The sequence below is a fragment of the Ctenocephalides felis genome, unplaced genomic scaffold, assembly GCF_003426905.1.
Source record: "Ctenocephalides felis isolate EL2017-DRISC unplaced genomic scaffold, ASM342690v1 CF-g0.4_SCAFFOLD_03572, whole genome shotgun sequence".
NCBI classification, from domain to species: domain Eukaryota; kingdom Metazoa; phylum Arthropoda; class Insecta; order Siphonaptera; family Pulicidae; genus Ctenocephalides; species Ctenocephalides felis.
Window position 1 is genome coordinate 8,417,720 of NW_020539726.1, and position 13,137 is coordinate 8,430,856.

General features: G+C 28.7%; 1 long non-coding RNA gene across 1 annotated transcript in view; it reads right to left on the minus strand.

Moving 5' to 3' along the window:
* Positions 1-6,470: 6,470 nt before the first annotated feature.
* Positions 6,471-13,137, minus strand: part of LOC113388009 — a 74,929-nt gene continuing 68,262 nt past the window's right edge. The window contains exon 3 of the long non-coding RNA XR_003368184.1: positions 6,471-6,579. This is a non-coding gene — a long non-coding RNA (uncharacterized LOC113388009). The remainder of the gene's footprint in view (positions 6,580-13,137) is intronic.

Below are 13,137 nucleotides of genomic sequence, written 5' to 3' on the forward strand. Positions count from 1 at the left end.
CGAACACTGTAAGGAACTGAAAGTAACTGAACGAATGAAAGGCGCGGAATGAATTGATTTGAATGCCAAAAACTATTGCCTGCATCGGCCTTATTATGAGTCAGAATTGCCCGATTGCCTAAATTTGAAACGTGTTGTCCAAGTAGAAAAACAAACCTTTTACAGGTCCGACAACCTACACAGGTGCGGCGCAAACAATAGGAGAAGCGGTAAAATATATTAAAAACTTGAACATAAGAAGAGCAATTGTATATACCGATTGTAAAAGTTGTGTAGAAAAATTAATAAGCATAAACAAAAAAAATCTTTTTGAGGAAGCAATTTATACAGAAATTCGAAGCGTGTTAGAAAATATAAAATTGATAGGAAATGAGATAAAAATTACGTGGATCAGAGGACATAATGGAATAGAGGGAAATGAAAAGGTGGATAAATTAGCAAAAATAGCAACGAAACAAGGAGAAAAAATGGACATTATGCTGAAAAGTGATGTGGAAAACATAAGTAAAAGAAATGTAGAAGAGGAATGGCAAAAAATTTGGGATGACACGGTAAAGGGAAAAACATATAAGACTATAGAGAATAAAATTAGAAAAAAAACTTGGTTTAAAAGTCTTAAAAATGAAGATAGAAAATTTGTAACTACGTTAAGTAGAATCAGATTAAACCATGGCAATTTTCCAAGTCACTTATATAAAATTGGTATTAGGTCTTCAGCTATCTGTGAATGTGGAGAAGAAGACGGAAATATAGAACATATTATTATGAAATGTAGCAGGTATATAAAACAACGAGAAGAAATGCTGGACAAATATTATGACGACAAAAGTATAATAAAAGCAATTGCATGGATTTGCATAATAAGAAATGAAAGAAATTATAAAATATTATATGAATTTATTGTAAAATCTAAATTAGTTATATAATTTTAATTTAGTAATAAGATGTTATGTATTTATTCTTAATGTATATTCATTATGTTTGTATAAAAAAAAAAAAAATTTGAGGTAAAATAATTCTTGTTGTATGCAATGAAAGCTAGGCGCACACGTGAAAATCCTTTCGGACAAGCTATTTGTAACGCAGTAAATCCTAAATGTAAATTATGTAAAAGTTTAAGGACTCTATTCGGCTTATAAACCCCGGCATAATCTGCAACGAATACGCGAAGTGCGGCGGACATGGCTGGTGCCAGCGGCAGCACAGCATGCCGCGGCTTCAAGTTTTTGTTTGGCATATTTAATTAATAACAGTTTATAAATAAATTAAATAAAATTGAAATTAGTTGTAAGTTGAATTTTGCCTTCTGATATAATCGATTTAATCAACAATATGTTTATATATATGTTTTACCAGTCTGCCTGTCTCCCTGTCTACCTCTCTGTATTTAGATTTGTCTTCCGCTTTACTTCTCTACCTGTTTACCCTTCTTATTCTGTGGGTGACTATCTGTCTACAAGTTATGCCAACCTGCTAACTTGGCTACTTTTCTTTTTTCTACTTTGCTACCTGCTTATCTGTCTAACTGTATGCCTGTATACCTATCTACCCATCACTCTATTTGGATATGAAATATTAATAATACTTTGTACAGATCCTACTTATATGACCAACCATAAAATGATAAAAATTTAGCTTTTTTTGCATAAATATTTTCTCAGGTGGATTTATTCGGCACCTCTAGCTAATGTAAACTTTCTCAAGTGTTTTGAGCCATAAGATAGTCACTACACTATATATTTTACGAACGATAGGGCGAAGTCCCCGGAGTGCCGGACAACTAATTGTAAGGTTATTTATGAATAAATCAAAAAGTATTTTACAAAATATTTATTAAATTATGACTTATGTTAGATAACAAAGTTAGAAATCTGACTAAATTAACAAAAACGCAATCTTTGCTAAAAAAAATTAATACTATCAATCAAACTTTGGTAACAAAAAAATATGATTTTAGAAACTGACACCCAGTACCGCACATTTCAAAATAACCTGCATTGAACACATATGTAGCCATCTCTGCACTCTGGACTGTCTGCATATGTGTTTGACGAATATTCTTATTTATTGCAAATAAAAAATCACTATTTATCCACCCTTTTGGCTGAGCGACGCCGATGCTCTCAGCTGGAGCATTCATCATAAGATTTTCAATCTTTGACTAGGAAATACGAAAAATGGGGGTATGTAGTGACCGTTAGCACTCATACAGAATAAAATCAAATAACTAGAATAAATTACATTCTCAAAAAAATATCAATATGTTTACTGTCCGGCGCTAAGGGACGACTTAGTGTCCGGTGCTAAGGGACAGACATGTTCGTTCATTTGGTGGTACCTACTAAAATTGTTCAGAATATCTAATAATATTCTACCATTTTACGGATAACAATCAAGTACTACTTTTTATTTTGAAATGCATAAATAGACTAGAATTACTTCCATTGCTATTGATTGACGCCGTGATTTTGCGCCTTAAACGGCAAACGGTTGCTCCCGCCGTGCTCGTGAGCGTCACAGGCGAGGCTTGGCGCGTGATATTGTACCTGTGTGTCCTTCGTGCCCCTTTCATTTGTATTTTGAAATGAAAAGAATTATACTCGCTTAAATAATACGTGTCAAATAGAGTGTCTGGCGCTAGGTGACGTCCGGCGTTACGGGACTTTTTCCTAAAATATAAAGTGATTTATCATATTATCTATTTGAACATGCTTAAAACAATTGTTATTAATAATTGAACAATATTTATTGATCACTGTTGTTTTTCCTCGAATATTTAATTATGATACGTGAAGTTTCAACAATTTCCCACAAGGCACGATACCATACACCACTAGTTTAGTATTTTAACACTTTAATTTATTTTTTTATTTATTTATTTATTTATTAATTTTACAAGCCGTCAGTATAATAATATTATAATAAGGCTTAAGTCAATGTTTTATAGGTTTAATATAATATAATTCATTATTAGCTATTTTGTTACTTATTTATTATTTAATTTATTTACTATAAACTTATTTATATTTAGTTCATTTTAATTATTTATAAATATAACTAGTTTGTTTGTTGCAAGTATTTTTTTTAAAAATTTAATAAGTATTTCAATAAGCTTTACAATACTTTTACAATATAATTATTTTGTTTAACAAATTTTAGGTCATTTTATGATATTTTAACAAATTTAAGTGTCATATTATTATTATATCACTATCATTTTCATTATTATTGTTAAATATTTTTACAATATAAGTTTTTTTTTTACAAATTTTTAGGTATTTTGATGAAAGTATTTTTTTCACAATTTTTTAAGAGTTTTTAAAATATAAGTTTTTGGTTAACTAATTATTAAGCATTTTAACAATAACAGTCATATAAAAAAATTTAAATTTTGTTTCACAATTTTAGGTGTTTTAAATTATAAGTTTTTAGTTAACTAATTATTAAGTATTTTAACAATAACAGTCATATGAAGATAATAATTATAAAAAAAAAGTCAATATTTTGTATCTCAATTTTTTAGTATTTTTTTTAAATTATAAGTTTTAAATTAACTAATGTAAAGTATTAAAAGTATTTTAACAATAATAATCATATAAAATTAAAAAAAAAAACAAAGAAATAATAATAATAATAATAGTAATTTAGAAGTGCAACATAAGTATTTAGTTTAACGAATTATGTTATGACGAGCATAGTAAGCATAGACGTATTTATTATTTTATTGATGCAATGTTTGTTCGTAATTGAAGAGTGATTTAAATTCAGTATTTATCATTAAGGTAGTGATCCTCAATGCTCACTTTTTAAATTCAAGTGACGATTGGCTTAAAATTGATACTTTAGCCAAAATAGCTAAATAACATTTTTGACTGCTGTTCAACAATGTAAACAAGTACTGTTAAGACCTGAAATGTTGCTTTTACTGTGTGAGTTAGAAAGGCGGTGACATAAAAATAAAAATTAAAACAATTTTCTTTTAAAACACGAAACCATACACCACTAGTTTTATTGAAGCAACGTCTGTTTATAATAGAGTGATTTGTACTTAGGCTCAGCGCCACTGGTAGTATACTTTCAACATTGGACTGTTTTAATTTGTCCACATAAATATGTTAATCCCTATAGCGAAGTGGTAGTTATGCGCCACTGGCATGCATACATTCATTGGGCGGTCCGATCCGAGTATTCATTTCATTTCTATCGCGCTGCCAGATATTCGGTCGCGGCGAGCGGGGATTTCTACGGATTAGTAGACGCTGCGCGAGTACAATTATTTAATTGAAATAACGAATTGGCGTGACGGGGCCGAAGGATTGATTGAATTTATTGCGACCGCTCTTTCAGAAGGTAGATATCTACCACCTACCCATCGGACTACCATCCGAAAGATGCACACCCAGGAACTCCGGCAAAAAGTAAATCGGATGAAAGCAAGATAAAAGAGATTTTCACTGAATGTTTGAGATCGTTAATGAGCTTCCAAAATGATGAGGGTAAATTGCAGATTTGAGTGTAAAAAGTCAAATTGATAAGATATAAACCATAAGCGCTTTCTTCTGTATAAGATAATATACATTTAGAATGAAATGTGAAGATAATTAACAAAACAAAATACTCCAAGCGGAAATGTGAAGTTTTTATTTGCTGTTTATTATATATGAAAATTTATATAAAAAGCAAAGTTTATGAAGATTAAAATAAAACCTGAACAATAGATTTGCTTGCAATTCATGTACAAAATGTTTTTGCAAAATCAAAATAATGTATATCTAAACTTGTCATGATAAGAACGTGATCAAACCCAGCTTGATATCAATCAGTAGTGATTTTTATTATGATAATATAGACTTCTTTATATAGAGTAATATAGGGTCATTAAATTGTACTGACCAAGTTAATTACACCAAATCAAAAGTAGTTTGATTTTTTATCACATATTTAGCCCCTAATAAAAATAAAATAAAATATGTATCAAGCATTAAGAAGTAAAACTAAAATGTAATACATGATGATTAGATTTTTACGTGATAAAAGTGAAAAGTGAACGATTAAAAATAATTATATAATCTTTTTATCATTTATAAATGTATTTTGAAAGTTTAATTTAACATGGTAGTCTAAGGGTAAAAATGAATTTTTATAGTAAATTTATAGACACGACATTTTGTTATTAACAATATTCTCTTTTACTCGAAAATAATAATAAATATTCAGTCAAAAACTGTATGTATCATATTGAATAAACCCTTTGAAAAGTGTGATTATAGAACTTAATTTTATGTATAAAAGAGAAAGAATGCTTGCAGATTGATGCGGATCATAGATGAAAGTTGCATGAAAATCTCTTTGAAATTCAGTTTACAAAAAATTCTGTTTATAATATAATTTCTTGATTATTTATAAACCTTAATAATATTAAAGTTCAAAGCTCTTGGTTAAATTGTTCGTAATTGAATATGTATAAATGTATTAGAATTTAGTATTTCAATTCAACACCTTAATCGCCACGATAATATCAGAAAAAATATGGACTATGGTAACTTTAATGGGTAATTGGGTTAAAAATGAATCAAGGTAACTTAATATATCAAAGAAAAATTAATAATGTTTGACATGGCTCATGTATAAAGTGACCATACGTCTCGGTTTAGTCTGGACAGTCCCCGATTTCACCCTGTGTCCCGGGTTTTATTAAAAGCAATATTTGCCCCGGACTTGGATGTTTTGTTGCGGATTATTCCGCAACTTTTTGTTTGCAATTACTTGCTAATAAAATTTGGTCTATCCATCGAATATATGAAAATGATATATACAGTAAAACCCTGTATACCCAACCCAAATATAAAATTCCAAAGGCAAGTTAAAACAGCATCTCACATTAATAAATTCTTACTTTTATTTTCAATATCACACAAGTTAGCAAACATTATGGAAACTAACTTTTGATTACTTGGCACTAGTGCATATTTTACAAATTAGTTATGAAAAGTATAAAACAGAATTTTATGCAAGATTCAAAAGAATAAAACATATGGATCTAAAAATATAAAATAAATAATCATTCATGAAAAAAGTATATCATAACATTTAATTTAATAGTGATGTTCTTACTGGAAGCCCGCAAATATGATTTAAAAACAAATTATGCATTATATTAACAGAGAACGTATGTTGGTATTGCTTATGGTATATATATACCACAAGCAATACCTGGGTGTAACCTTGGAAATTACCCTAATTGGAAAACACACATTCAGTAAAAAGAAGACAATTGAAAGAAAGATTCAGGAGTCTTTATTGCTTATTGGAAGAAATTCTGAACTATCGACATACAATAAACTATTGATTTTTAAAGTTATTCTGACACATATATGGACTTGCGGAATAACACTTTGGTGGATTGCATGTAAGAGCACTATAAACGTCATTCAAAAATTCCAAAATGATATTCTAAGAATCATTCTGAACGCCCCAAAATATGTACTGACCTGGGTGCTCCTTCAGGACACGGGCCCGCATACTGTATCACAAGATACGCCAATGAATACAAAAATCGCCTGGAGAACCACCAGAAGACTAAAAAGAAAGACATATATAGATTTAACTAGGGCATAAAATCATGCCAACTTAAATCTATTATTGTTAATTTTGGGAAGAATGGAACTGTGCACTCTTCCAAGAATTCAACAAATCATTTACAGACAGCTACTTATTTTGTAAAATTAGTTATAAAATTTACTTAATTGGACAGGTGTAAATTTTATAAACAATGAAAAAACTCGGTAATAAGTATTTATTGTATAATATATTGAATTGTATTCCAATTTGCTTTGCATGGTAACTCATTTACATATTCACTATACAAAGTATAGAAGCTAAACCGCATTTGTTCTTATGCTAAGTCTTCATATTTGCATAAGACTTTTGAAGTAAAAAAGCAACATAATCTGTATTCGCAAAGAGACCTTATCGCTGCACTAACGTCATATTTTGTAATAAACTTCTGCATTTGAGATTGATACGAGTGCAACCGGTATAAACTAGTTCAGGATAAACAATTTGTTGTCTTTATTTCCACAATATTTCTTCAGGAAATCCTTTGGAGAGTAAACCATCTGTTAGAATAACACATCCTTAACATTAAGTTCGTAACTTGTTGCTTGTGTGCCATATCGCGTGCATCCGTGTGCGACGAATGTTTTATGTAACGCGTAATACATAACAAGTGACGCGAATAAGATATATGTTTGCAACACAGAATAAGTTATGAGAAAAATCCACAAGAAGCTCGCCTTCTTATCACACGTTCTTTTTTGTTTTCGAATATTAGAAAGAATTCTATCGGAAAAGGTAATATATTTTCAACTCCAACATGTCAACAACGTTCGAATATCGAGTTATGGAGGAGTACCAGTTCAGAATAAGAGCAGACCATAAGAACAATGGATTTGTAATCTGAATAAATTATTTACTAGTTGCTTATATTATAATTAAGTTTATCGTAAATTAACCCCTTAACTTACAATGACGAACAAAGCCCAAATACGATAACCAAACGTAAATATTACGGGTATAGTCCGCGTACGATAATCGGTCCAGAAGCAAATATTACGCATTACGGGCATGACCCGGCACGGTAATCGCAAGTTTTACAATATATTTATTTATACAAAACTGTAAAATACAAAATTATTTTTATTTTTGTTACATTGTGTGGGATAATAGTCACGAGAATAATGGGAAGTTAAAAATTCAATATTAATATTATAATAAAATTAAGTATTTACAAAATTATACATGTGACTATATTAGCGCCGACTTTTTATATAAAAATGTGTAACGGGATAGTAATTGAAATATTTAATAAGTGATTATTGAAGTTTTTACAATAATTAATAATTAAATTATACTTTAGGATTGTGAGTATCATAATAAAACACTGTTCAAACCATACAAATGTTAAATAAGATACAAATAGGATAGGTCCAATTTGACTTCGACCTATTTGAATAATATTGTGAAAATCAAACCAATATCACACATCAAACAAACAATCATCTGACTATGTTTAGTAAAACTCCCTTGCTAATTCGTCATTGTAGAATTTGCTGTTTATCAAAAAATTGTTATAGCCCCTTTTTATTTTATAGGCGGGGTAAAATGAGACAGCCAGGAGGCAAATGGGTCCAATGTTTTTTTTTCTAATTTTAGAGAAACTTTACGAAATAATAGCTACATTATTCAACCAATGCAAAATATAAATTTCATGAAGTATTTTAGAGAGATAACACTGTATATAATATTGATCTGGCATTTCGTCAAAAATAATCATCGGCAGAATTGGAATAACTATTAATCACTTAATTTACTTTTTTATTCACTATTTTTTATTGTTCAAACCTTAGCCAAGGTGAAGTTGGTAATTTTTACCCAACCCATGTGTAATCTTTTTTTATAGATTATATAAACAAAACTATTGGATCTAAATTGATATAAACGATACATCTTATGAAGCAATTATATAACTTATGCTAAAAAAATATATTAAAGTCTCGTTACACAGTTCTCACAACCAAAAAACTAACAACGCTTTTTTCCTGGGCTTTCAAATATTATTGTTAAAAAATTCTTAACTTTACTTGTTTTTGGTAGACCTTTTCACCCGCGGGACTTTAAGCCCCGCTGTATCTCAACCATAAATAATTACTTTTATTAAAATAAATTAATTTTCAAATACTTGTCTTGCAAAAATGGAAAACAATTTTCAATTTTGGAGCACACATGTGGTTTTGTACGCACTGATTTAAAAAACAAAGACAAAAATAATCAATTTAGTGCAAACAAACGTAATAAAATTCGTCACCTCGTAAAAATGACAGAATAAAATTCGTTAGTCAATTCTTTTTTCAAGCCCTCACTAATTTGATTTTTTTCTAAATATCGACCGTCGATGTATGTGGTGGCGGTTTACCATTTTGTTTTATTTTCGCACAATCTAAATCGATATTTTAAATTAATGTCGAACAATGTTATGTCACGTTTGCATTCTGGTTTTTCCTTCACACGCCACGCCGGGTCACCAAGTGTCGCCCGTTGAGTATGTATGAAAGGGACTGATCAAATCGATTAGTACCACACACGCGAACGAACTTGTTCACAGAAAATTGTTCCCGTAGAATTTTTTTTGATAACAGATCATTATATTTTTGATTAATTTTAAATTGCTTATGATACTAAACCGTCAACACGTAATTAAATTATTTTGTCAAAACTTCAGATAAAATAGCTTACAACTTATTAAAATAGCTTGCGAGTTTTTCAGTATTTATTTTGGAATAGGAGTTTTAAAATTTTGTTTTGCATTCCTTCATGTAGAACACAAACTTTATATAGTTGCCACTACGCACCTAACCTACACATACAAGTCTATTGCAATAACTACTTTTTAACTTCTCGTAGGTTAAGTTATAGCAATCATCCAAAAAGAAAATTTTTGCATATGTTTTCGTTTCGTTTTTTCATTTTGGCATACCTCATAAAAAAATTGATATAAGTATGTTTTGTGTGGATACAATTTTTCGTCCACGATTTCGGGCACTCGTATTAAACTATTTAAAACATTCGGATTCTACTGATGGGGAACGTGCTGATTAGTTTTGGCGAATACAGGTCCAGCCGTTTCGGAGATACGGAGCAATGAATGAGAAAAATATAAATAATAATAAGTTTTTGACAGAACAGACCATCTGACTTGAAGGATTAAAAAAAGACTTAATTTGTAATACTGGGGAGTGTGGTAATTAGTTTTTTGAAAGAACAGATATGACCAAAAATGACAGTTTTTAGGGAACAAAGCATCCAATTTAAATTATTCAAAAAGCTTTTTGAATGTATTGATGAAACGATTGTTTTTGAGAAAAGCCAAACAAAAATTTTATTTCATTGTTTTTTAATTTTCAAAAACTGTTTTTTTAATATCGAAAATAATTCGGTATTTAATTTTAATTCTGAAGCTTACTTACATACTTTAAATAAATAATTTAAACTTTGCAATTTAGTTTATATAATTCTTAGAAATATGAAATATGAACCTTCATATTTTCTTCTCTATACTAAATTTTATTGATTTACTTTGAATGTAAAATTATATACAAATCACCATCCAATTTATAAGATCTAATATTTTGTCTATTAAATAATAATAATGAAAGTTTCACCGCTTATAATAATAAATTGGAAAACAATATTCTTAGAATATTTGATCTCTGTACGGTAAGTTCCAGCAGTTTGGTTTGCACCACTAGTTACTTTTTGTCTAATAATTACAGTGATCACTAACACAGTTCTTTAAAAAAATCAAATATAATTATTATTAGTAGTTGGACTGAATCAAATAACGATTGATTGTAACTATTGAGGGGCAATTCTCGGACAAAATAGAAATGTTAGGTAAAAGTACACAATACAGAATATCTACATTAATATGACAACAGTGAGTTGATCTTATAATAAAATTGTTATTTCCCATCTATTCTTTTTGGAGACTGGATTCTAGAAGTAGAAGTGTGGAACACTTTATCGCACATCCAAGACATAGCTTTTTCAATGTTCGTGATTACCACCTAGCAATTTATATTGCTATAATACGTTTTTCACTTCTAATGGATGTCCTGTTTGGTGCGCAACTATCCACCAAAATTTGAAAAAACTAGAAACTTTTCAAAATAAAATGCTAAGACTGATTCTTGAACAAAAAAAGCGCTTTATACATAATTCACAAAAAAGCAAATACCATAAAAATTAAAGATTATATTATGAAAACACATTTTTTTGGTAAATTGCACTGATAGTAGCAATTTTGATGTTAAAATAATTGGTAAAGCAACTGAAGATATGTTTTGGTACAACAAATAAAACTTTCATCTTCCATAATTGAGTAATAAAATATTATTATGTATAAAATATTATGTTAAATGATTTATTATTTTTTATTTAGTTAAGTAAGTAAGTTTGCCTATTCTCATCATCTTAGATTTTCACATGTCCTAATATATATTTGTTTTTTTATATTATTATGTTTTTTTTATAATTTTCATTATCATATATTATATTTTTTTCTAATCTACTATAGTTCATTGTGATTTTTTCTCAGGATTGTATTGATTTTAATTTTATAAATTAACAATTAGCTAATAATATGGTTTGTATTAATTCATTAATAAAAAGAACTAAAGTAACCCAAAGTCGCTGTATGGCAGATACAGTCCCTAATTTCCTCCTTGGGTCCCGGGTTTTTAATATCTTTTAAGCAAGATATTTGTGCCTAATTCAGATTTTAAGTATGGATTGTCTGGGGTTTTTGAAAAGTATAGGTTTATATCGAATTTTTGCAATTACATAATAATAAAATTACAACTACTTATCAAATATCTAAAAAGGTTTTAAACGTACAACAAGTACGCTTATATGAAACAATAGATTATGAATAAGCAAAATGTAAAAATAACTTCTCACATTAATTATTTCAAAATTTTATTTTCAATTGATAAAAATCGACAGGAATGGAGGCAATGAACTTTTTGACTGCCTGGCGTATTTTTTTATGATAATTATGAAGAAAATTGAACAAAGTTTTAAAGCAAAGAAACATTTAGATCAAAAAATAAAAGATAAAATATAACATATAATCGAATAATAAAGTTCTTAATAAAAGCAGTATTTCTAACAAAAAAACATTTCTATTTTATCCGAGAATTGACCACTGAGTTTAAATGCGGTTTAGGAATATTTTAAATATATTCTAATGGTTGGTATACAATATACCATCCACTATATTTACCAAAAACTTATAAGCTTAAAATTATACTACTATCACTTTTTTGTTTAATAAGTACACTGAGCTGTAACACTATTTTTCCTTTATCCTTTTACCAAAGTAGCATATTTGCTAACACTATAATTGATTATAATGATGAAACTTGTTTCGGTTCGAGTTTATTAGAAAGATGTTTGTTAATCGTTGGTAATGTACAAATTCACATAATTTTTTTAAAAATGTTAAAATTTAATATAAAAAACTATGTTATTGCTCCAATATATATAATAGGAAAGAAAGTTGGTTAGAAACTTTTAGAACTTGAATTGGCTACAATGAAACAGATACCATATGTTCCAGATCTGACACCACCGGATTAATATTTGTTCCGATGACTCTAAAAAAAATAAAACACGTTTTGATGAGTTGAATTATACTACTACCACGTTTTTGTTTAAAAATTATACTAAGTACTAAAACTCATTTCCAAAAAAACAGATATAATTATCACTAATAATTTGACTATATCAGATCTTTAAATATTGTTTGATTGTAACGAGTAAATTTGAATGCAATTAGGATTTACATAAAAAGAGGTTTGCTGAAAGTTGGTAATGTATATAATTATATACATATTTATAGAAACTAGCTTAGTACCAAAAATCAAATTACTATGATATTCTGGAAATATATAATAGAAAAGAAAGTTAAGTGATTAAGTAAAAGCTTTTAGAGTTTGAAAGGGATACAATGCAGCAGCCACCATATTTTCCAGATACAAGTTCTAATAACTCATAAAAATCACCTTGATGGCTTTTATGAATTATATTACTACCACGTTTTTGTTCAAAAATTATATTAAGCACATACACTTTTCCAAACAGCAAAAACAGATATAATTATCATTGTATTATCAATTATACTTATTAGATCCTTCATTGCTAATTGATTGCAATGATTAAAAATTTGGTTTTGGTTAATTTAAACAATGTTTGCTCAAGGTTAGTAATGTGCATAATTAGAAAAGACCTAACGTTGAAAAACTATGTTATTGCGGCAATAAGGAAGAAAGTTAATTAAAATAAGATTCATTATCCCGCCCACCATGTTCTGGTCACTCCAAAAATGTTTAGATGGTTCAAACTTTGACCTCAGATGAGGAAATCAAAAGCGACCTCTTCTTAAAATATAATTTTAGCCTGTGATTTGTTTATGCAAAAATTATAAGCAAAAACTGCTACCAAGATCCATAAATAATACAATATTGACCATATTGACGATAAATCAGTAAATTTACCACATGCAACATGATGAAAGCC